Genomic DNA, 22,227 nt, shown 5'->3' with positions numbered 1-22,227 from the left:
TGTGACTTATTAAACTGATAGTTCGGTAATTTTCACATCTGTCAACACCTGCTTTCTTTGGGATTGACAGTCTGATGAAATCAGCCCATAATCTTCTTGCACTTCGGGTCCCCCGTATGGATATTCAGCATAGCCGGCAGACGCGGCCTACTTAGCTGTCTCTATTAGTACCGTACTTCACAAAAAATACTTTTTGAAAGAAATCATTGCCGCGATGAGACATTAAGTTTTTATTATCTATTTATTTCACTATCGTGATTTCGCCTGTCGTAAGTTTAGAGAACCGGCGGTTTCGACGGTCTGCATATCGATCCTACATTCGACAACTAACAGAATGCGTACTTAATTGTCATAGTTACTGTTTTCAAAAACCTTACTTGAGTGGTCTGCTGTCGTTTCAATGTCGCGGTAAACTATGTTAGGTTTGAACGATATCTATAACCGTAATGAACACACGTGCACGACAGTAGCGCACCTTTGGAGCCAGATAAGCATTTGAATGTCTTCTCGTGTGGAAAGTCCTTGATGTGAGAGTAATTCGTGATACCTGTAGAACCGTGATTGATAAGAACACAAAAGCTGAAGATGACGTTTTCGTATCAGATAGATTCTGCGATACGTACGTAAAACACAAGTGATTCTGCCCGCGAGGTTGCTGAGCGGTCCCGTCTGAGGCCTGCTCGTCGCCAACCCAGTGGTGAGTACATGCTGCTGGAATGCCTTTCCTGGGCGTCACATTCATCTTCTCCGTAGCACTATTAGTTTCATTCTGACACACTGCCCTGAATCCACTGTCTTTACTTTTCTTTTGCTGAACTAAAGCGAAAAATTGATATAAATGGACACCCTTTCCGATGCGTATTTGTATCGTTGTGGCGGTTGAGACGAGTACGTGAAGAGCTCGGTGCCATATACTTAAATGTGACATACGTGTTGAGGAAAGAGAAGGGCAGAGTCATACCCGGTACTCGAACAAAGTGTATTCCTCTCGAGTAGCAGAAAGGGGTTTGGCTAGTTTAACTGAGACCTACTTGAAAGCAAACCTGCACCTGCGTCTAGTGACGCCTGTGTGCTATGCGCAGGTACGGGCGCATCTGTGGTGGCACTTCTAGTTGCCATTTCCAGTATCAAATTATGGTGCTTAAGTATGACCGTCATATACTGAACATTTCAAGCACATTATATTGCGATGTAAAGCAACTGAGAAGGGAGAACAAAACTATAAAACACTTCAGAAAAATTACTTTACGCATAAGTTACCCTCGCGGCGATTGTCATTTTCGTACCGGGCGTATATGAAGTGCAGCTCTCACGGAGGTCCAATGTTGGCTGTAATCATCGTATGGCAGCGAAACTTGGTTAATATGCTAATGCGTTAACGCGGAACCGATTTTCGCTGGAGAACAAATTATTTCCATTTCTGACAAACAGACGAAAATCTCATTCTGTGCCGTCGGAGTGGCCGAGCGTTTCTAATCGCTACAGTCTGGAACCGCCCGACCACTACGGCCGCAGGTCCGAATCCTGCCTCGGGCATGGATGTGTGTGATGTCCTTAGGATAGTTAGGTTTAAGCAGTTCTAAGTCCAGGGGACTGATGACCTCAGACGTTAAGTCCCATAGTGCTCAGAGCCATTTGAACCATTCTGGTTCTGTACTCTATTAGTATGACGGAATGACATAATTCCATTTCTGACCAACAGGTGAAAATCTGACTCGTACACTATCCTTAAGACGGTATGATATCCACGCTCTCATTTGACAAGCAATAATGCGAGCGAACAGTATGGCTGTCGGGAAGAGAGTCCGTGCACTGTTGCATGTGAACGGCAGCACAATTACAGTTTGATAGGATATCGTCGGGTGAAAGGTCTGAGGAGAGCCCCGATGTCATTGAAAAGTTCAAAGAAGATGATAATGATATTCGAAAACTCGAGTGAGCTTGGTATGGCATCTGGAAGAGGCGTTCCATCCCGTTGGAAGTTACTGACGATGTTGCTATTGCTGCAACTGACCATCCAGCACGTGCCCCGAGTAGAACCACTGCTCGTGCAGTTTCACAAAAGTTGTCCATCTCACGGTTAACAGTAGTGAAAGTTTTGCGATCTGTTTTACACTGGTACCCGCACAAGATCCAGACTGAAACCTCATGGTCCGCACCAACGTTCTATGCTGATCGGTTTTTGACACAGATCGAAGTTGATGACATGTGACCGAGAAAAATACTATGGAATGGTGAGGCACCACACGCTGCAATGTGGTGTGGATTCACATGCAGCTTCATTCTCTATCCATTCTTGTGTTTCTCCAGCCAGTAGTCCAGCTAGCACAATAACTGTGTGTAGGGAGATAAAAAGAATATGGTACAGTGGTCGAGCGACACATTTTTCTAGACAAAGCTAAGCGAAGCTTAAGGTGGTGTAAAGAGCGACGGCAGTGGACGGAGAATGACTAGGAGTACGTGATTTGGAGCGATGAATGATGCTATAGCTCGCGGGAATACGATGAGGGTTTGGGTTTGACGAATGCCTTCATTAGTAGTGCCGACACTTAGGGAGGAGGCGGAGTTACGGTATGGGTCTGTTTTCCGTTGGTAGGGCGTGTTTCCCTTATATTGTGCTTACGGAAACGTTATGTGCGGACGGTTATGAACACGCTTTACAGCACTGTGTACTGTGTGCAGTAGAGGACCAGTTAGGAGACGATGGTTGATTGTACAGCACGTCAATGTAGCCTGTCATAAAGCAGCGTCTGACAGACAATCGTTTGGGACAAAAACATTCCCGAGATGAATTGGCCGGCACAAAGTTCCGTCCTGATACCAATGGAACATCTATGAGGTGAGCTAGAACGGCGACTTCGTTTCAGACCTCAGCGTCCACCATCACTAGTTCTCTAATGGTTGACGCGCTGTTCGTAAGTGGGGACTCCGGAAGAATGATAGGAGATAAATATAATGCGGCAACCATGTACACTGAAACCTTCCCGTCTGCTCTATATCTCTTTTGTTACACAACCTTCCCTTTTACAATAACCTATGAAACCTTCCCTTTGGATTTCTACCTCTTGCTTAATAATAACAAATGAAATCTTCCCTTTGAAATTAATTCTCTTACTCAATCTTCGCATACAAATTTAAATGCTGCTTATTAAAACTTATTTTCTGATTATTTCGACGGAACATAGAATGTGTCGTCGTCGTGGCCCTCAGTCGTTATCTGCAGTAACCCAAAAGTGTTCCTTACCTTTTTTTACTGTTACTGGATCGCCATCTAGACTGCTACATCGAACTGCGACATGAATATATTTACTCTGTTTTACTATACTTTATTAGCTGCTGGTGGGCTGTCATAGTAAGTGGCTGTATTTATTACCAAAGCTGACGTTGATGCTTTTTGGGATGGATTATAATCAGAAATGCCATATTGCTAGCAAAAATTAATTATATTCTGAATGAAATGATTTTACAAACGTTCAAATGGGACTTACTTTTTACAATAATCTTACAATTAGCATTGCGCAATCATATCTTCAGTAGTCTTGAGTTTCTCAAAAAAAAGGCAATAATATTAGTTCCTCTTATGATATTAGTTAGTTGATGTCTCTGTACATCCGTTTATAATCTCTTGTAAATCATAGCTGGTGGCTGGCAGGCACATTGCTCCTCTCAATCTCTCGCTTCAGACCTGCTACCGACTCGCTTCACTTCTCGCTCACTACTGACTACCTACGAACGTTAAAGTGCGGTGTCTCCTGCCAACAATGGTTTCCCGTGCAGACAATCCCTGCTTCCATTACAAAATGTATCAATGCGCGGTCTCTCCCGCCCTTTTTAAAATTATATCGATGTGCAGTCTCTCTTGCCAACAATACTTTGGTGCAGAGATTCCCTGCTACCACAATTATTTCCACCATGACAAATATTAATTATTCATACTTAATCCTATTAATAAAATATAATCATCTTTCATAAATTGTGGTTTGACAATAGACAATAGAAATATACACGTCTTACAACACTATTTGATCAAAAGTATCCTGACACCCCCAAAAGCATACTTTTTTTTTTCATATTAGGTGCAGTGTCCTGCCACTTACTACCAGGTACTCAATATTAGCGACATCAGTAGTCATTAGACATCGTCAGAGAGCAGAACGGGTCGCTCCGCAGAACTCACAGACTTCGAACGTAGTCAGGTGATCGGGTGTCACTTCTGTCATACGTCAGTACGCGAGATTTCCACACTCCTAAGTATCCCTAAATCCACTGTTTCCAATGTGGTAGTGAAGTGCAAACGTGAAGGCACAAAAGCGTAGAGACCGACCTCGCCTGTTGACTGACAGAGACTGCCAACAGTTGAAGAGGGTCATAATGTGTAAGAGGCAGGCTTCTATCCAGACCGTCACACAGGAATTCCAAACTGCATCAGGATCCACTGCAAGTACTGTGACAGTTAGGCAGGAGGTGAGAAAACTTGGATTTCATGGACGAGTGGCTGCTCATAAGCCACACATCATGCTGGTCAATGCCAAACAACGCCTCGCTTGGTGTATGGAGCGTAAACACTAGAAGACTGAACAGTGGAGAAACGATGTGTGGAGTGACGAATCACGATACACAATGTGGCGATCCGATGGCTGGGTGAGGTTATGGCGAATGCCCGGTGAGCGTCATCTGCCAGCGTGTGTAGTGCCAATAGTAAAATTCGCAGCCGGTGGTGTTATGGTGTGGTCGTGTTCTTCATGGAGGGGGCTTGCACCCCTTGTTGTTTTGCGTGGCACTATCACAGCACAGTCCTACATTGATGTTTTAAGCACCTTCTTGCTTCACATTGTTGAAAAGCAATTTGGGGATGGTGATTGCATCTTTCAACAAGATCGAGCACCTGTTCATAATGCACGGCCTGTGGCGGAGTGGGTACACGACAATAACATCCCTGTAATGAACTGGCCTTCACAGAGTCGTGATCTGAATCCTATAGAACACCTTTGGGATGTTTTGGAACGCCGACTTCGTGCCAGGCGTCACCGACCGACATCGATACCTCTCGTCAGTGCTGTACTCCGAGAGTTTAGATACATTCCAAGAAATTAACAGAGCAGAATCTACACTACTTAAGTAGTGTTAATAGTTGAATAAATGTAGCCTTACAGTGGTAGAGAATAATTGCAGTAGTAGCATTTTTGTATAATTACAGCTATTTAAAATGTTTATATGTACTAGAAACAAATAATTAACCCATACACTTATTACAATACATAAAAACGTGATTATATGGGCTACGTTAGCTTTCCAGATAATAGGCTTCAATGTGAAGAGCAGATAAATAAATAAGTAAATAATAATCACTACCTTCTCTGTTTTTTGCTCTTAAGGAAGAATGTGCGACCATTCCTCCACAGACATTCAGACATCTAAAGTGACACAACAGAGTTCAAGCTGTCATAAAGGCGACGTGTGGACGCACCACACACTAATGTCCACTATTTGGCGCCCAGATACTTTTTATCCGATAGTGCATATGCGCTTCAGCTGTACAGGTATTAAAAGTGACTTAGTTAAATATAAAAATGCAAAAGCATTTGCTCAACTTGCTCAACTGAGTCGAACAGTTTAGATTTGGTGACGGATATCTGCGGGAATGATAATGTTGTAGCTGTTGTGCAGCTGACTGTGTTGATGTAGGCGCCGATGTAATTCGACCAGAGGTCGTCTTCAGTGGCTACACGACCAGCCCCATATAGGAAAGACCGGATGGAATGGAAGTAAAGGACTGTAAAAGGAATTTGTATACGTCTCAGCAAATAAATGAGAGAGCGGATTGGAGAAGTGAATTTTGCATTTATTATGTACAGTATTGGAGGGCAGCGTGGAGGGTAAAAATCGTAGAGGGAGACCAAGATATGAATACACTAAGCAGATTCAGAAGGATGCAGGTTGCAGTAGGTACTGAGAGATGAAGAAGCTTGCACAAGATTGAGTAGCATGGAGAGCTGCATCAAACCAGTCTGAGGACTGAAGACAACAACAACAACAACAACAACAACAACAACAACAACATGTACACTGACCAGCCGAAACATTATGACCACTGCCCACTGCGACGTCGGATGTCATCTGGTGGCGTTGCGGGCACGTGATACGGTAACAAAAGTATGTAAGCGGAGCAGACACGGATGGGCAATCATCTTAACGAAGATATAGGCTGCAAATGGGGAAATCCATTGAGATAAGCAACTTGACAAAGGGCAGATTACTATTACGCAGAGCCTGTGAACGAGTATTTCGAAAATGGCGAATTGGTCGAACGTTTATGTGCTACTGTTGTGAGCATGCATGGAAAGAGGTAGAAGTACAGAGAAACTATCACCATGAGCTAAATGGTTGGGCGTCCACGACTCTTCTCGGAATGTGCGATTCGGAGGCTTGTCTGATCTGTAATGTGGGATTGATGGTGATCTGTGGCATCTCTGCCGAAAGAGCACAATGCTGGTGCAAGCAGAAGCGTTTTGGAGCACACCGTACTTCGTACATTGTTGGTCATGGAGCTCCGCAGCAAGCCACCGCTACGTTGACCCGACGACATCGCCAATTACGGCTGCAGTGGGTGCGGGACCATCGCGGTTCGGCTGTCGATCGCTGGAAAGGCGTCTGATTTTCGGGTAAACCACATTTTTACTACACTACGTCGAGGTGAACGGCAGCTCGAAACGTGCAGGCTGGTGGGAACAGTGTTATGCTGCAAGAGACACTCTCCTGCGTTTCATCTACATCTACACGATTACTCTGTAATTCACATTTAAGTGCTTGGCAGAGGGTTCATCGAACCACAATCATTCTATCTCTCTACTATTCCACTCCCGAACAGCGCAAGGGAAAAACGAACACGTAAACCTTTCTGTTCGAGCTCTGATTTCTCTTGTTTTATTTTGATGATCATTCCTACCTATGTAGGTTGGGCTCAACAAAATATTTTCGTGTTCGGAAGAGAAAGTTGGTGACTGAAATTTCGTACATAGATCTCGCCTCGACGAAAAACGTCTTTGCTTTCCTGACTTCCATCCCAACTCGCGTATCATATCTGCCACATTCTCTTCCCTATTACAAAACGAGCTGCCTTTTTGCACCCTTTCGAAGTCCTCCGTCAATCCCACCTGGTAAGGATCCCACACCGCGCAGCAATATTCTAACAGAGGACGAACGAGTGTAGTGTAAGCTGTCTCTTTAGTGGACTTGTTGCATCTTCTAAGTGTCCTGCCAATGAAACGCAACCTTTGGCTCGCCTTTCCCATAATATTATCTATGTGGTCTTTCCAACTGAAGTTGTTCGTAATTTTAACACCCAGGTACTTAGTTGAATTGACAGCTTTGAGAATTGTATTATTTATCGAGTAATCGAATTCGAACGGATTTCTTTTGGAACTCATGTGGATCACCTCACACTTTTCGTTCTTTAGCGTCAACTGCCACCTGCCACACCATACAGCAATCTTTTCTACATCGCTTTGCAACTGATACTGGTCTTCGGATGACCTCACTAAACGGTAAATTACAGCATCATCTGCGGACAACCTAAGAGAACTGCTGAGATTGTCATCCACGTCATTTGCATAGATCAGGAACAGCAGAGGTCCCAGGACGCTTCCCTGGGGAACACCTGATATCACTTAAATTTACTCAATGATTTGCCGTCTATTACTACGAATTGCGACCTTCCTGACAGGAAAATCACGAATCCAGTCGCACAACTGAGACGATACCCCATAGGCCCGCAGCTTGATTATAAGTCTCTTGTGAGGAACGGTGTCAAAAGCTTTCCGGAAATCTAGAAATACGGAATCAACTTGAGATCCCCTGTCGATAGCGGTCATTACTTCGTGCGAATAAAGAGCTAGCTGCGTTGCACAAGAACGATGTGTTCTGAAACCATGCTGATTACGTATCAATAGATCGTTCCCTTCGAGGTGATGCATAATGTTTGAATACAATATATGCCCCAAAACCCTACTGCAAATCGACGTCAATGATATAGGTCTGTAGTTCGATGGATTACTCCTATTACCCTTCTTAAACACTGGTGCGACCTGCACAATTTTCCATTCTGTAGGTACGGATCTATTGGTGAGCGAGCGGTTGTATATGATTGCTAAGTAGGGAGCTACTGTATCAGCGTAATCTGAAAGGAACCTAATCGATATACAGTCTGGACCTGAAGACTTGCCCGTATCAAGTGATCTGAGTTCCTTCGCAACCCCTAAGGTATCTACTTCTAAGAAACTCATGCTAGCAGCTGTTCGTGTTTCAAATTCTGGAATATTCCATTCGTCTTCCCTGGTGATGGAATTTCGGAAAACTGCGTTCAATAACTCCGCTTTAGCGGCACAGTCGTCGATAACAGTACCATCGGCACTGCGCAGCGAAGGTATTGACTGCGGGTTGCCGCTTGTGCACTTTACACACGACCAGAATTTCTTTGAATTTTCTACCAAATTTCGAGACAATGTTTCGTTGTGGAACCTATTAAAGGCATCTCGTATTGAAGTTCGTGCCAAATTTCGCGCGTCTGTAAATTTTAGCCGATCTTCGGGATTTCGCGTTCTTCTGAACTTCGCATGCTTTTTCCGTTGCCTCTGCAACAGCGTTCGGACCTGCTTTGTGTACCATGGGGGATCAGTTCCATCTCTTACCAATTTATGAGGTATGAATCTCTCAATTGCTGTTGCTACTATATCTTTGAATTTGAGCCACATCTCGTCTACATTTGCATAGTCAGTTCGGAAGGAATGGAGATTGTCTCTTAGGAAGGCTTCTAGTGACACTTTATCCGCCGGCCGCGGTGTTCTCGCGGTTAAGGCGCTCAGTCCGGAACCGCGTGACTGCTACGGTCGCAGGTTCGAATCCTGCCTCGGGCATGGATGTGTGTGATGTCGTTAGGTTAGTTAGGTTTAAGTAGTTCTAAGTTCTAGGGGACTGATGACCACAGATGTTAAGTCCCATAGTGCTCAGAGCCATTTGAACCATTTTTGACACTTTATCCGCTTTTTTAAATAAAATTATTTTGCGTTTGTTTCTGGTGGATTTGGAAGAAACGGTATTGAGCCTAGCTACAACTACCTTGTGATCACTTATCCCTGTATCAGTCATGATGCTCTCTATTAGCTCTTGATTGTTTGTGGCTAAGGGGGTCAAGTGTGTTTTCGCAACCATTTACAATTCGCGTGGGTTCGTGGACTAATTGCTCGAAATAATTTTCGGAGAAAGCATTTAGGACAATCTCGGAAGATGTTTTGTGCCTACCACCGGTTTTGAACAAGTATTTTTGCCAACATATCGAGGGAAGGTTGAAGTCCCCACCAACTATAACCGTATGAGTGGGGTATTTATTTGTTATGAGACTCAAATTTTCTCTGAACTGTTCAGCAGCTATATCATCGGAGTCTGGGGGTCGGTAGAAGGAGCCAATTATTAACTTAGTTCGGGTGTTAAGTATAACTTCCACCCATACCAATTCGCACGGAGTATCTACTTCGACTTCACTACAAGATAAACCACTACTGACAGACAAAAACATTCCACCACCTATTCTGCCTAATCTATCTTTCCTGAACACCGTCTGAGACTTCGCAAAAATTTCTGCAGAACTTATTTTAGGCTTTAGCCAGCTGTCTGTATGCATGGAACCTGTGGTAGTAATCGAACACTCGCTGACAGTTGCGAACCACCCGCATCCCTCCATACGTGAAGTCTTCCCCGAAGGCGATGTCATCTTTTAACAGTATAATTGTCCATGTCTCGGAGTCATATCCTTGACTCGCTTGCTCCATTGTACCGTTCAGGCGAGTTGTGTGTGTTCATGTAAAAATGAGTACAAGGGAGTGTATGTGGTGTTTTAGGTTACCCTCATTTTGTGTGCTATAGCACCATTCGCCTCACACAATCATCGTACGGGCGCTGATGGCCGTGATGTTGAGCGCCCTCCAGATGCTGTAACAACAACAATAACAACGACAAAATAAAAACAAACGTGCTACAGTAGTTTGAGAAGCATTATAGTGAACTCATGCTGATGTACAGCGACCAAATTCGCCGGATGCAAGTACTATGGGACCCATCTGCGTCGCTATAGGACGCCATAACCGCGTACATAAATCAATGGCCGGTTATTTACGTGTATTACATGATCTGTGCGTTGACATCTTATTCCACATAGTTTCACAAACCTACCTACAAACTGTCGGATCACTGATACACGGAATTAGTGATGTATTTCGTTCTAAACACGGACAAAGAAGCTATTAAGCAGGTGGTCATATTGTTTTGGCTCATCAGGATTGGGGTAATAAAATAGGATGAGTAGTCACTGGCCATGCTTATGGTGGGGAGTGAATGCTAGAGGGTAGTGACGCTGCGCTGGGACGGGACTGGCATTACAAAAGGGTGTCTAGACGAGAGAAAGTGATGTGGGAGGGGTTGTAGCGTTCTTTAAAAAAGGTTTTGTGTTTTTGTTTGCCGATGAATATGTACTGCGTAATGTTTGTGTCATATAAATTTACTGTGTGACGTGTTGTTGAGCATATGACTCAATCCGCAAAACCAATACCCAGTTTTCATAATGAAATCAATCCCTTTAAAATTTACCCAGTTTTGTGAGCACGTAGTTCTACGGCCCTGTATAATAAACTGATAAAATTCCCTGTGCAAATAAACAATGAAATAAATTTGCCTTAGTTCTAGAGTCGCAACGGATGTAATCTGCGTATTCTGCGCTTTCCTCAGTAGGCATACAAAATATACAATCTTGGCACAGTGAATTGCAATGCCGACAGTAAAATAGCTTCATACAAATAATATTAGTAGATCCGTTGGTAAATGAATAACCTTGAAAATGTTCAGTGGAAATACTTGATATTGAGCCAGCACTCTGCAATACTGGCCGCATTGAAGCTGTTACAAACATTAACACTTTTCTGATTCTGGCACATTAGTATTGTTCTGACTCTGATTAAAAAATAACTTCTTTAAAAACATATTCATTGGGTTCAAATAAACACGACATGGAAGAGGATGAGGTACTGATAATGGGGCCAAATGCTTCAGTTTCGAAATTGTATTCAAAATAAAGTTTCTCCTTCACAAAATATGACATGAAACATTTTACATTAACTTCACAATCAGTGAGCTTCTCAACTGTTCTACAATTCTCACTTACTGTCGTAATTAAAAATACTTGGGTTGTTACATGACAAAAAGTCTGACATCGTTTGACAAAATACATTCCAAAATTTAACTTCTCTGTATCGGTATTACAAAGCACACAAAATATTACAAATCAAGTATACCTAATCAATGTATACATTGAATATGATTGAAAATACTTGTTTCCTACAGTAAAGGGTCAGAACTAAAAACTAGCGAAATCGACATTGCGTTGTTGTACACTTAAAACTAAATGTACTAAATTTCATTGCCTTGGATAGCTTGTCAATAATGGCAAAGTGCAGTAGCATAGCATCATAGGAAAATATCACATTACATGTTATCAACAGAGACAAAATAGCAAAGGAAATAAATGAATATAAGTTGTATAGAGGCTGTTTACAAAAGTACACAACTTCTTATTACGAATTTTTTTTAAAAAAATACCGTTTGCAGTGGTCAGACCATCCAAGGGATATGATCCGCTGGGGCTGGACACATGTCAAGTAAATTTTGTCTCTTCCAGTTGTTGTCATGCACACCTGTATGAAAACAGAAAAATGTGCAAGGCCTAAACTTACGGTAAGATAACCGGCATTCTCCCCACCGGGCACGTCGCCATCTAATAAAGTGCTTTATAGTAAAGGAATCGTGGAAACAAAGCGACAATAGAATTTATATAAACATAGGAAGTGTGTCAAGTAAAAGTCTGCTGTGTTTCATAGGTATGTGGACCCACATGTAGTACCAAAGTAAGCATAAATTGCTGGTAATGCAAATAAAGACTTCTGCGAAACAAATGCCAAATATCATAGTGCCTGAAAAGTAGCACAAAATTTTTTAAACAAAGGTAAAATGTGTTAAAAACATATGTATAAATAGCAATAGTGTGCTGTCTTCAGAATGCAAGACATCGAACTGAAGAAATAATTTACATCGAACTGAAGAAATAATTTATGTCATCAAAATTGGTGCATACCAATAGTGTAAATGAAGTAGCTGGTTACATAGAAATTTCGTAGAATAAAGGCTGTAAAATTTTCTTCTGAAATTCTTGCTACTTACATAAGCGTGCGAATAGCTGCGTTCATAATAGCAGCCTATTCTTGGCGCTAAAACTTACCTTATCGGTATTTCAGTAATTATCATTATTGCTATACTACGCAAATTGAAATTCAGTACATATCATTCGGGTGTTGCATAGCTACAAAAGAGTTATAAAGAAAATAGACAAAGTCAGTGTATCCGTGCCAGAACCGTGTAACGTCGCAGTCCGGGAATGCAAAATCGTATAAAAAGAAATTTGTGTGAAGTCAGAATCTGCTTGTTGTATTTACATCGCGCAATATAACTAATCCAGCTCTGTGTTTGACTTGGCAAAAATTTTTTCATATGAATGTAGATGTGATTAATTTTTTACATCGATGTTTTCAAATAAATATGCTTGACAGTTAGGTGCTGGTGGTATGGAAACATGGTTATTTTGTTGTTAACTGATTTGCTCCTGATGACTTTGCGATTAGTTTCGTAGGACCTGTGGTGGTGGTTAGTGTTTAACGTCCCGTCGACAACGAGGTCATTAGAGACTGAGCGCAAGCTCGGGTTAGGGAAGGATGGGGAAGGAAACCGGCCGTGCCCTTTCAAAGGAACCATCCCGGCATTTGCCTGAAACGATTTAGGGAAATCACGGAAAACCTAAATCAGGATGGCTGGAGACGGGATTGAACCTTCGTCCTCCCGAATGCGAGTCCAGTGTGCTAACCACTGCGCCACTTCGCTCGGTGTAGGATCTGTGTGAAGCTTTTAAATCAGATGAGCATTGCGAGTAAAAGGAAACAGATTTGACGTCAGTCGGCCTGATATATGTGGAGAAGAGTTTTGTTTTGGTCGGCATAGAGCTACATTGCTTTGAAGTAAGCTGTGGCGTGCAGCTGTGCTGCCTGACGTTATTGTTGACCACATCTCGGCTGGTTTCAAGGACGGCGTGGCACTCACCTGTTGCAGATATCACACTTTGTCTGTCCGTAGTCTCTTATATTCTCAATAGGCTGTGCTATCCGTTGCCCTTGACCTTGATCAATTTGTAACATTTGAGAAATCTTCGCATTATCAGAGCTGTTTTCAGTTTGTATAGGATAACTGTGCTGGGTCGGTAATTCAAAACCCGCGTGTTTGCTTGTATTAAATAAACGGCGAATTGAATATACACTCCTGGAAATGGAAAAAAGAACACATTGACACCGGTGTGTCAGACCCACCATACTTGCTCCGGACACTGCGAGAGGGCTGTACAAGCAATGATCACACGCACGGCACAGCGGACACACCAGGGACCGCGGTGTTGGCCGTCGAATGACGCTAGCTGCGCAGCATTTGTGCACCGCCGCCGTTAGTGTCAGCAAGTTTGACGTGGCATACGGAGCTCCATCGCAGTCTTTAACACTGGTAGCATGCCGCGACAGCGTGGACGTGAACCGTATGTGCAGTTCACGGACTTAGAGCGAGGGCGTATAGTGGGCATGCTCAACACGTGGGGCGTGAGGTCTCCACAGTACATCGATGTTGTCGCCAGTGGTCGGCGGAAGGTGCACGTGCCCGTCGACCTGGGACCGGACCGCAGTGACGCAGGGATGCACGCCAAGACCGTAGGATCCTACGCAGTGCCGTAGGGGACCGCACCGCCACTTCCCAGCAAATTAGGGACACTGTTGCTCCTGGGGTATCGGCGAGGACCATTCGCAACCGTCTCCATGAAGCTGGGCTACGGTCCCGCACACCGTTAGGCCGTCTTCCGCTCACGCCCCAACATCGTGCAGCCCGCCTCCAGTGGTGTCGCGACAGGCGTGAATGGAGGGACGAATGGAGACGTGTCGTCTTCAGCGATGAGAGTCGCTTCTACCTTGGTGCCAATGATGGTCGTATGCGTGTTTGGCGCCGTGCAGGTGAGCGCCACAATCAGGACTGCATACGACCGAGGCACACAGGGCCAACACCCGGCATCATGGTGTGGGGAGCGATCTCCTACACTGGCCGTACACCTCTGGTGATCGTCGAGGGGACACTGAATAGTGCACGGTACATCCAAACCGTCATCGAACCCATCGTTCTACCATTCCTAGACCGGCAAGGGAACTTACTGTTCCAACAGGACAATGCACGTCCGCATGTATCCCGTGCCACCCAACGTGCTCTAGAAGGTGTAAGTCAACTACCCTGGCCAGCAAGATCTCCGGATCTGTCCCCCATTGAGCATGTTTGGGACTGGATGAAGCGTCGTCTCACGCGGTCTGCACGTCCAGCACGAACGCTGGTCCAACTGAGGCGCCAGGTGGAAATGGCATGGCAAGTCGTTCCACAGGACTACATCCAGCATCTCTACGATCGTCTCCATGGGAGAATAGCAGCCTGCATTGCTGCGAAAGGTGGATATACAGTGTACTAGTGCCGACATTGTGCATGCTCTGTTGCTTGTGTCTATGTGCCTGTGGTTCTGTCAGTGTGATCATGTGATGTATCTGACCCCAGGAATGTGTCAATAAAGTTTCCCCTTCCTGGGACAATGAATTCACGGTGTTCTTATTTCAATTTCCAGGAGTGTAAAATATTTTTCCCCTTCCGTAATCTGATGCGAAAATAATTTAGAACTGTTTTTGGCATTATCCTGACGGGCTGTATCGTTAGATAGAACTGATCGATAGTAGATTATAAAATACTGTTCACATAAAATGACATCTTCAAATATACTGGTCTTCTGAATATGCTTCCTATTACGTTGCATTCATGGCTTAGGATTTTCTGTACTGGTGCTGAAAGTATTACTGTCAGCAGTTTCACAAATTTTATCGGAAATATCACAAATATTGCTTGACAGTGTAAGGTCAAATTGCGTCAGAAGATAATTTTTTTATGAAAGCTGCTCTCAGTTGTAGTTCTCTAACGTAATCAGAGTGAATATGCTGTTTGTTAGAATTATAAGTGGGCTGTTGAAATAAATTCGAACTGTCGTGACCATCATTCTTACGGGCTGCGACATAAAATTGGCCGGCCTGTTTGGCCGAGCGGTTCTAAGCGCTTCAGGCTGGAACAGCGCAACCTCTACCGTCGCAGGTTCGAATCCTGCCTCGGGCATGGATGTGTGTGATGTCCATAGGTTAGTTAGGTTTAAGTAGTTCTAAGTTCTAGTGTTCAGAGCCATTTGAACCATTTGACATCAGATTGGGTTGACTTATCGTCGATAATAAAACTCTGTTTGCTCAAAATAACATCTGCATCCGTGCTGAAATTCTGAATGTGACTTCCACGACGTTGCTGTGTTTTATTTTCTGTAGTAATGGACATCGTCTTCTTGTAACTTAATTTTTGGTTCTGACTGTAGGTTGTCATGATAATAAGTAGCTGCTTTGAAAGAGATAAACGGAATGGTGATATATTGCGTGGTTTCACAGGAATCCGTGTCAATAGTAAATCTAACAGAAGTGTTGTCAGAAAAATTTTGCTTCTCAGAATGGGCTGCTTTGTATGTCAGTGGTCTCTGAGAGGTATACGTAGTTTGCATCTACGCAACATTAATTGCAAAAGTAAAAGATTCGGTGTAAGGGAAATCATCTTGTTCTTCAAAGAATGTTGCGTTGTGACGCAGTGACAATCCAAAATTTTTGATTTGCATCATGAAAGGAAGCAAACTCTGTTCTGTGTCAAGACTGAATGTGGCGTCTGACGTTTGATTGTTCGCATCATTAATCCTGAGGAAAATAAAAGTTATTTGTTGAGGATTGAATTTGCTGTATGAATCTGGTCTGCAAATCGATCCGTGGGGAATAGCATTTATCAGCACAAAAGTTGACTGAAGCAAAAGTGTTTGCACACGATAAAGCGGAAAGCTGCGGTGTGAACGGGAAGGTTTTCATGAGAAATTGCAGCGTTGTGTGTACCATTTTTGGGTTGACAGAAAACTTCTTTATTGTTAGTGTCATCATCCTTAATATGGGGCTTGCAAAGGTCACTATTAACCGTTTCAGACTGCATGGGTGGCTCAACAGGGCGGTCATGAGCTTCACTCTAGATGGTACTGTCGTTAATATCAACGAAATGTAATGAAACTTCTGATGTGGGAAACTTAGCTTTGTAACCAGTTTGGTAGGCACAATGGGTTCATTAATGTTTTCCGAGATTATCAAACTGCTGTCACTCACAGTAGCGTCGGAGGAAAAACTGACATTAATAGAGGCCCTGGTTAATTTCTCAGTAAAATTTTGTTCTGTATTGTCGATGGGTTTTTTAATTAGGATATGAGGTTTGAGACGTGGCAACGTCTGTAACGGAATTTATACTAGCGTCAACATGGGTTACAAGACTATTGATCAACTGCTGTTCTACTTCCTGTCTGTGTACTGCTAATGTCTGTAAAAGCTGATTATTTTCCTCTGTGTGTTTACGGAGGAAGTCTTTGTGTCGTTTTTCAGAGGTCTCCGCGTGAACTTTAAGACGTGCATCTAATCGAGTCATGTTGATCTATTCTTTCATTAACTGATTGGATTTCATCTGGAGGCTTTTTGTAGGTTTCACTACATTTATGTCTAAAACCATTATTGTCATCTGTCAACGGTTTGGTGCTGTCTGTGCAATGCCTGGCTATGGCTTCAATTTTATTGGAAAGACGTTTTTCACTGGCATTAATATCTGTATCTACCTGTGTAAAACGATTGTCATTCATTTCTGTGTACGATTTAAGCTCGTCACGTACGCTGGAAAATTGCTCATTGAACAGAATGGTGGCGTCAACTTGTTTTTCCCCTATTTCGTGTATGATGGAACATTGTTTTTCTCGTATGATGGAAAATTGTTCATCATTTTTGTTATTCTGTTTAACCATCATTTGCATGAGAATTGAAGCATCGCTTCCATATTCTTTTCAACTGATGTGTCGGGTGTCACCTGTGTTGTGTTTTGTTGTGCGGAGAAATCATCTACAGCTATGGACGCCTCGTTTGTTGCATAATTACTGCTAATGGAATCTCACGGATTTTTTACAAACAGAGTGCTTTCCACTGCTTTGCCTCTGACATACTCTTGGCATTCTGACTGACTGTACAAGAATTTGGAAGTTCATTGGCTTGATTCGGTAAAGAATCGTGTTCCGACATTTGTGGGTTAGCAAAATTTACCTCAGCGTCGTCCACTACGCCGGAATCGACAGTCTGAGCAGATGGTAAACTAGATGAAATCATATTGTCAGTAACTGTACATTATTTTGGGAAACGGAATTTACGTTTTCTTGCAGACTTACAACATTGTTGTCAATAATCAGAAAATGGTCTATTTCGGTATCTCTAACTGTTTGAATACGCGCCGGAATCATAACACTTTTGCGCTGCATCGTAAATCAGACACAGAGGACAAAGCCAAAGACACAAAAATTGAACAATCACATAAATGGAAAACAAAGCAGAGCATAAGAATGCCGATTAACTGTGGAAGAATTTTTGTACAAGTTAGTAAATTGCGTTGCGTAAAAAAAAAAAAACAAAAAAAACAAACTATTATAGCTACAGAGTTGTTGAGAGAACAGAATATATATATAACTGACTACTTTAAATATCAAAGATTTCGCAAAGCGAACGACTGGCAGAACTGTCGCCAAGTGTAGATGTTCTTTTTAAAAAGATTTTGTTTGCCAATGAATATGCAACGTGTAACGTTTGTGTCATGCATATTTACTGTGTGAGAAAATGACTTAATCGGCAAAACCAATACTCAGTTTTCATAATGAATTCAATCCCTCCGAAATTTACCCAGTTTCGTGAGCACCGAGTTCTACGGCCCTGTATAATAAACTGACAAAATTCCCTGTGCAAATAAACAATGAAATAAATTTGCCTTAGTTCTAGAACCACCAGGGATGTTATCTGGGTACTCTGTTTTCTCCACAGTAAGCATAGAAAATATTCGATCTTGGCACAGCGAAGTTGGTTGATAAATGAATAACTTTGCAAATGTTCAGTGAAAATATTAGATAATGGCTCAGCGCTGTGCAATTCTGCCCGCACTGAAGCTGTTACAAACATGAACACTTTTATGATTCTGGGCACACTAATATTTTTCTGATTCTGATTGAAAAATGATTTCTTAAAAAAGATTCATTGGGTTCAAATAAACACGACATACAAGAGGGTGAGGTACTGATAAGGGGATATCCTAAGACCAATGCTTCAGTTTGAAAATTGTATTAAAAAAAAGTTTCTCATTCACATAATATGATATGAAATATTTTACATTAACTTCAAAATCAGTGAACTTCTCAACGTTTTTACAATTCCCACTTACTGTCGTAATTAAAAACACTTTGAAAAAATAAATTCCAAAATTCAACTTCACTGTATCAGGATTACAAACCACACAAAATATTACAAATCAAGTATACGTAATCAACCTACACATTAAATCTGATGGAAAATACTTGGTTCCTACACTCAAGAGTCAGCACTTAAAAATTTGCGAAATCCACATTGCGTTGATGCATACTTAAAACTAAATCCACAAAATTTCATGACCTTGTAAATTTCTTCCAGTAGCTTTATCTTTGAGTTACAGTATCAATTCATTGCTCTTCTATAATTGTCATGGACAGTGCTCAACATTGTGAGCGATCAGTATCACTTCAATTCTTGATGTTCTTCTAGCCTCACAAATTAATCATATACACTTCACACTTTTATAGAAATAACTACGACCTGACATTTACGGGCTGTGTGTGAGCACAAACAGCACCATTCATCATTTTATAAAAACTGTATTATGCTGTGTCCATAGACCAGCAACTAAATTCTCACAGCTAGCCACTAGCTTTAAGCACTACATCCTACCTATAAAAGAGTGCAACGGCGAGTGCTACTGCGCTCCGCGCGCCGCTACTTAGGATTGATTCTGCCACTCAGGCAATATCTTTGATTCAGTGGTGTCAAAAATAATCTCTTCTACATATGACAATCGTTTCAGGTCACTTTTCATGAATTATATTACAAAATCTGGCTCCACGTACAAGTGGACCCCTCGCAAGATGAAATATGGGGGTCTAGTTTAGCAGGGGATACAACCCGTCGGCTTTGACCAATGACGTCAAAATTGGCCAGAGAGCATGTATTACAAAGATGAAAGAGCTTAGGAGAATGTTCAGAAACAAAGGAATGCAAGAGAGAAAACTGTACTTCACATATATAAGGGCGAGTAGTATTTTCACGTTAACTATATCGCGTTTTTGTATCTTAGTATTGCTCCGTAAAATACAATGGAAATAAATGAGTAAAATATATTAGCAGCAAAGAATACATCACGTCACATGTATGTCAGTTGTATCTCGAAACTCTTTCGAACTGTATTGCTCAAGTGCAGTACGGGATACAAGTTTAGCGTAAGTCGGTTTCTTAGTTTCAACTAGCATTGCTGTCCGGTTGATCACCTGAACTATGTATCCCCTGCTTCACTAAACCGTAAATGAACACCGGATACAAATGAAAAGCTCATTCGAAGCGTGTTGCTTAAGTACAGTATGGAATAGGAGTTTGTCGTAAGTCGATTTCTTCGTTTTCACTAGAATTACTGTTCTGTTCTTCACTTGAACGATGTATCCTCCGCTTCAGTAAACCCTAATTGGAACACGGGATACAAATTGTAGATGTGTTGTTTATTTCGTCTCCGCTATTACTAACAGTCTTTTGTTACGTACGTATCAGTGCTACTGATGACAGAAGGACCTACGAATGTAATATATCTATGCCAGGCTTCCGTTGACCTCTATATATGTACACTGGTAACGAAAAGGTGGAAATAGACGTACGTTACATTTGCAACCTGTACCTCAATTGAACTACACGGAGACAAGAAGATGACACATGTACAATTTGTACCCTGTACTTCACAATGGGTTACAATTTTCTTGATGCCTTGGACGCTAATAGTATCCCATTCGTAACTTGAGCTACATAGCTGTACGCAACATTTGTATCTTGCTCGATAATTGACATATATAGCGTCAGTGTAAAGGAGAAGTGAAGGACGGGATACAAATTTTAGATGTTCTACAATAACAAACTAATACTCCAAATTATATCAATATCATTGCGAATAATTATTTTAATGTACAATGACAGCGCTTATCCGGAACACAGAACTGTATTATTATTTATGCCTCGAAGTAAAGACATTAATATCTATGACTAATATATGACGTCATTCGTCAAAGCCGACGGGTTGTATCCCCTGCTTCACTAGACCCAAATATGGAATGAGTAGCCAGTGTTTTGGAGACTAAAACTGCGTTGAAAGGGATGGATTTTATGAGAACTCTGATTACGAAAAGGATTGCAGTTCTGCTGTGGTTGCGGTACGTAAGGAATCGTTTGGGTGGAGTGGTGATTCGATATGGCGGATGAAGACTGTCAATTTATGATCAGTAGGGGCAGACTTAGCTTCGTTTTCTTAGGAGTGGGTTGGGCGATAAAGGTTTCTAAAAAAGGCGCCGATTTTAGTTTTATAACGACTCCACATTATTTATACACTCATGCTCATAAATTAAGAATAATTGCAGAACGTGGTGCCACTCAAAGTGGAACTACACAAAACTATGCGGAGGCTCTCGTGGTCGTGCGGTAGCGTTCTCACTTCCCACGCCCGGGTTCCCGGGTGCGATTCCCGGCAGGGTCAGGGATTTTTTCTGCCTCGTGATGACTGGGTGTTGTGTGATGTTCTCAGGTTAGTTAGGTTTAAGTAGTTCTGAGTTCTAGGGAAGTGATGACCATAGATGTTAAGTCCCATAGTGCTCAGAGCCATTTGAACCATTTTAATAAAGCCGGCCGCGGTGGTCTCGCGGTTCTAGGCGCGCAGTCCGGAGCCGTGCGACTGCTACGGTCGCAGGTTCGAATCCTGCCTCGGGCATGGATGTGTGTGATGTCCTTAGGTTAGTTACGTTTAAGTAGTTCTAAGTTCTAGGGGACTGATGACCATAGCAGTTGAGTCCCATAGTGCTCAGAGCCATTTGAACCATTTTTTTTTGCGGAGGCCCGGTGTAATGTTAAGCTCTCTCTATAAAGCTTAAGCGTTTTCGTGGACTTACTTGTTGAAGAACGATGGTTCTGCTTTCTTGCAGCGCCGATGTCTAATGCTAGCACCGGACGCTTCTCCGAAGATTTTACTGCTAGGAAGGGGAAATTTTCACTCTCTCCCTCTCTCTCGTCTGATTTAAAAAATACGCTACTCTTGGAATATCATTCAATGCACCAGAACATATTTATTTCCACTTTGTACAAAAAAACAACCAAACTTTATGACGTAAGCCCACACATTACCGGGCACCCAGAATCAGTTAGTTACACATTTTGAACACAATTAATACATAAGCTTTTATCGTGGCTGACTATCCACGTCCAGTTCACGTACTCTCAACAGCAGTTCAACGTCTAATAAACAGTCACTATTTTGAGTCTCTCCATTTTTTTAACTATACAAAGCTACATTACTCTTTGAAGCGGGCCAGGGAGCTTCCGGGCCATATTTCCTTATTCTTGGCAGGTCGCGTTGAACACTTGCCAGCGCGCCGCCGAATTATCTCCCTTCCAGTTTCACCATCGCAAACAATAAATGGGTGCAGTATCGCATGCTCATTCTTTCGTCCTGATTTAAAATAACGCGTATTCGGAACGACTGGAACACAAGTGTCTCCAGACTTTCGTAAAATTGTGAGGGCACTACAACTGGCGCTAATAGCATAGTCACATAGGGAACATACACGACACAGATATGTGAGTCCACGGTATTGGTGATAAGTTGACATCCCGAAACACATATGCTACAAAACGACACTGTTTCCTGCGCATGTGCCCCAACATCAATATGGGATATGAATCAGGTGGTCGAGCAGCTGCTGGGGTATAGCCTCCCATTCTTGCCCCAGTGCCTGTCGGAGCTCCTGAAGTGTCGTAGGGTTTGAAGGCGTGCAGCGATACGTCGACCGAGAGCATCCCAGTCGTGCTCGATGGG

At 42.5% G+C, this 22,227-nt stretch overlaps 1 protein-coding gene across 1 annotated transcript in view; it reads left to right on the top strand.

Annotated features, from left to right (window-relative positions):
• The first annotated feature begins 603 nt into the window (after positions 1-603).
• Positions 604-22,227, top strand: part of LOC126273085 (probable cytochrome P450 6a13) — a 64,087-nt gene continuing 42,463 nt past the window's right edge. The window contains exon 1 of the mRNA XM_049976499.1: positions 604-697. The gene's annotated coding sequence lies outside the window, so the exon portion shown is untranslated. The remainder of the gene's footprint in view (positions 698-22,227) is intronic.

This window comes from Schistocerca gregaria, chromosome 5, assembly GCF_023897955.1.
Source record: "Schistocerca gregaria isolate iqSchGreg1 chromosome 5, iqSchGreg1.2, whole genome shotgun sequence".
NCBI classification, from domain to species: Eukaryota; Metazoa; Arthropoda; class Insecta; order Orthoptera; family Acrididae; genus Schistocerca; species Schistocerca gregaria.
The sequence above is the reverse complement of the archived record's forward strand: the minus strand, read 5'-3'. Positions and strand labels throughout refer to the sequence as shown.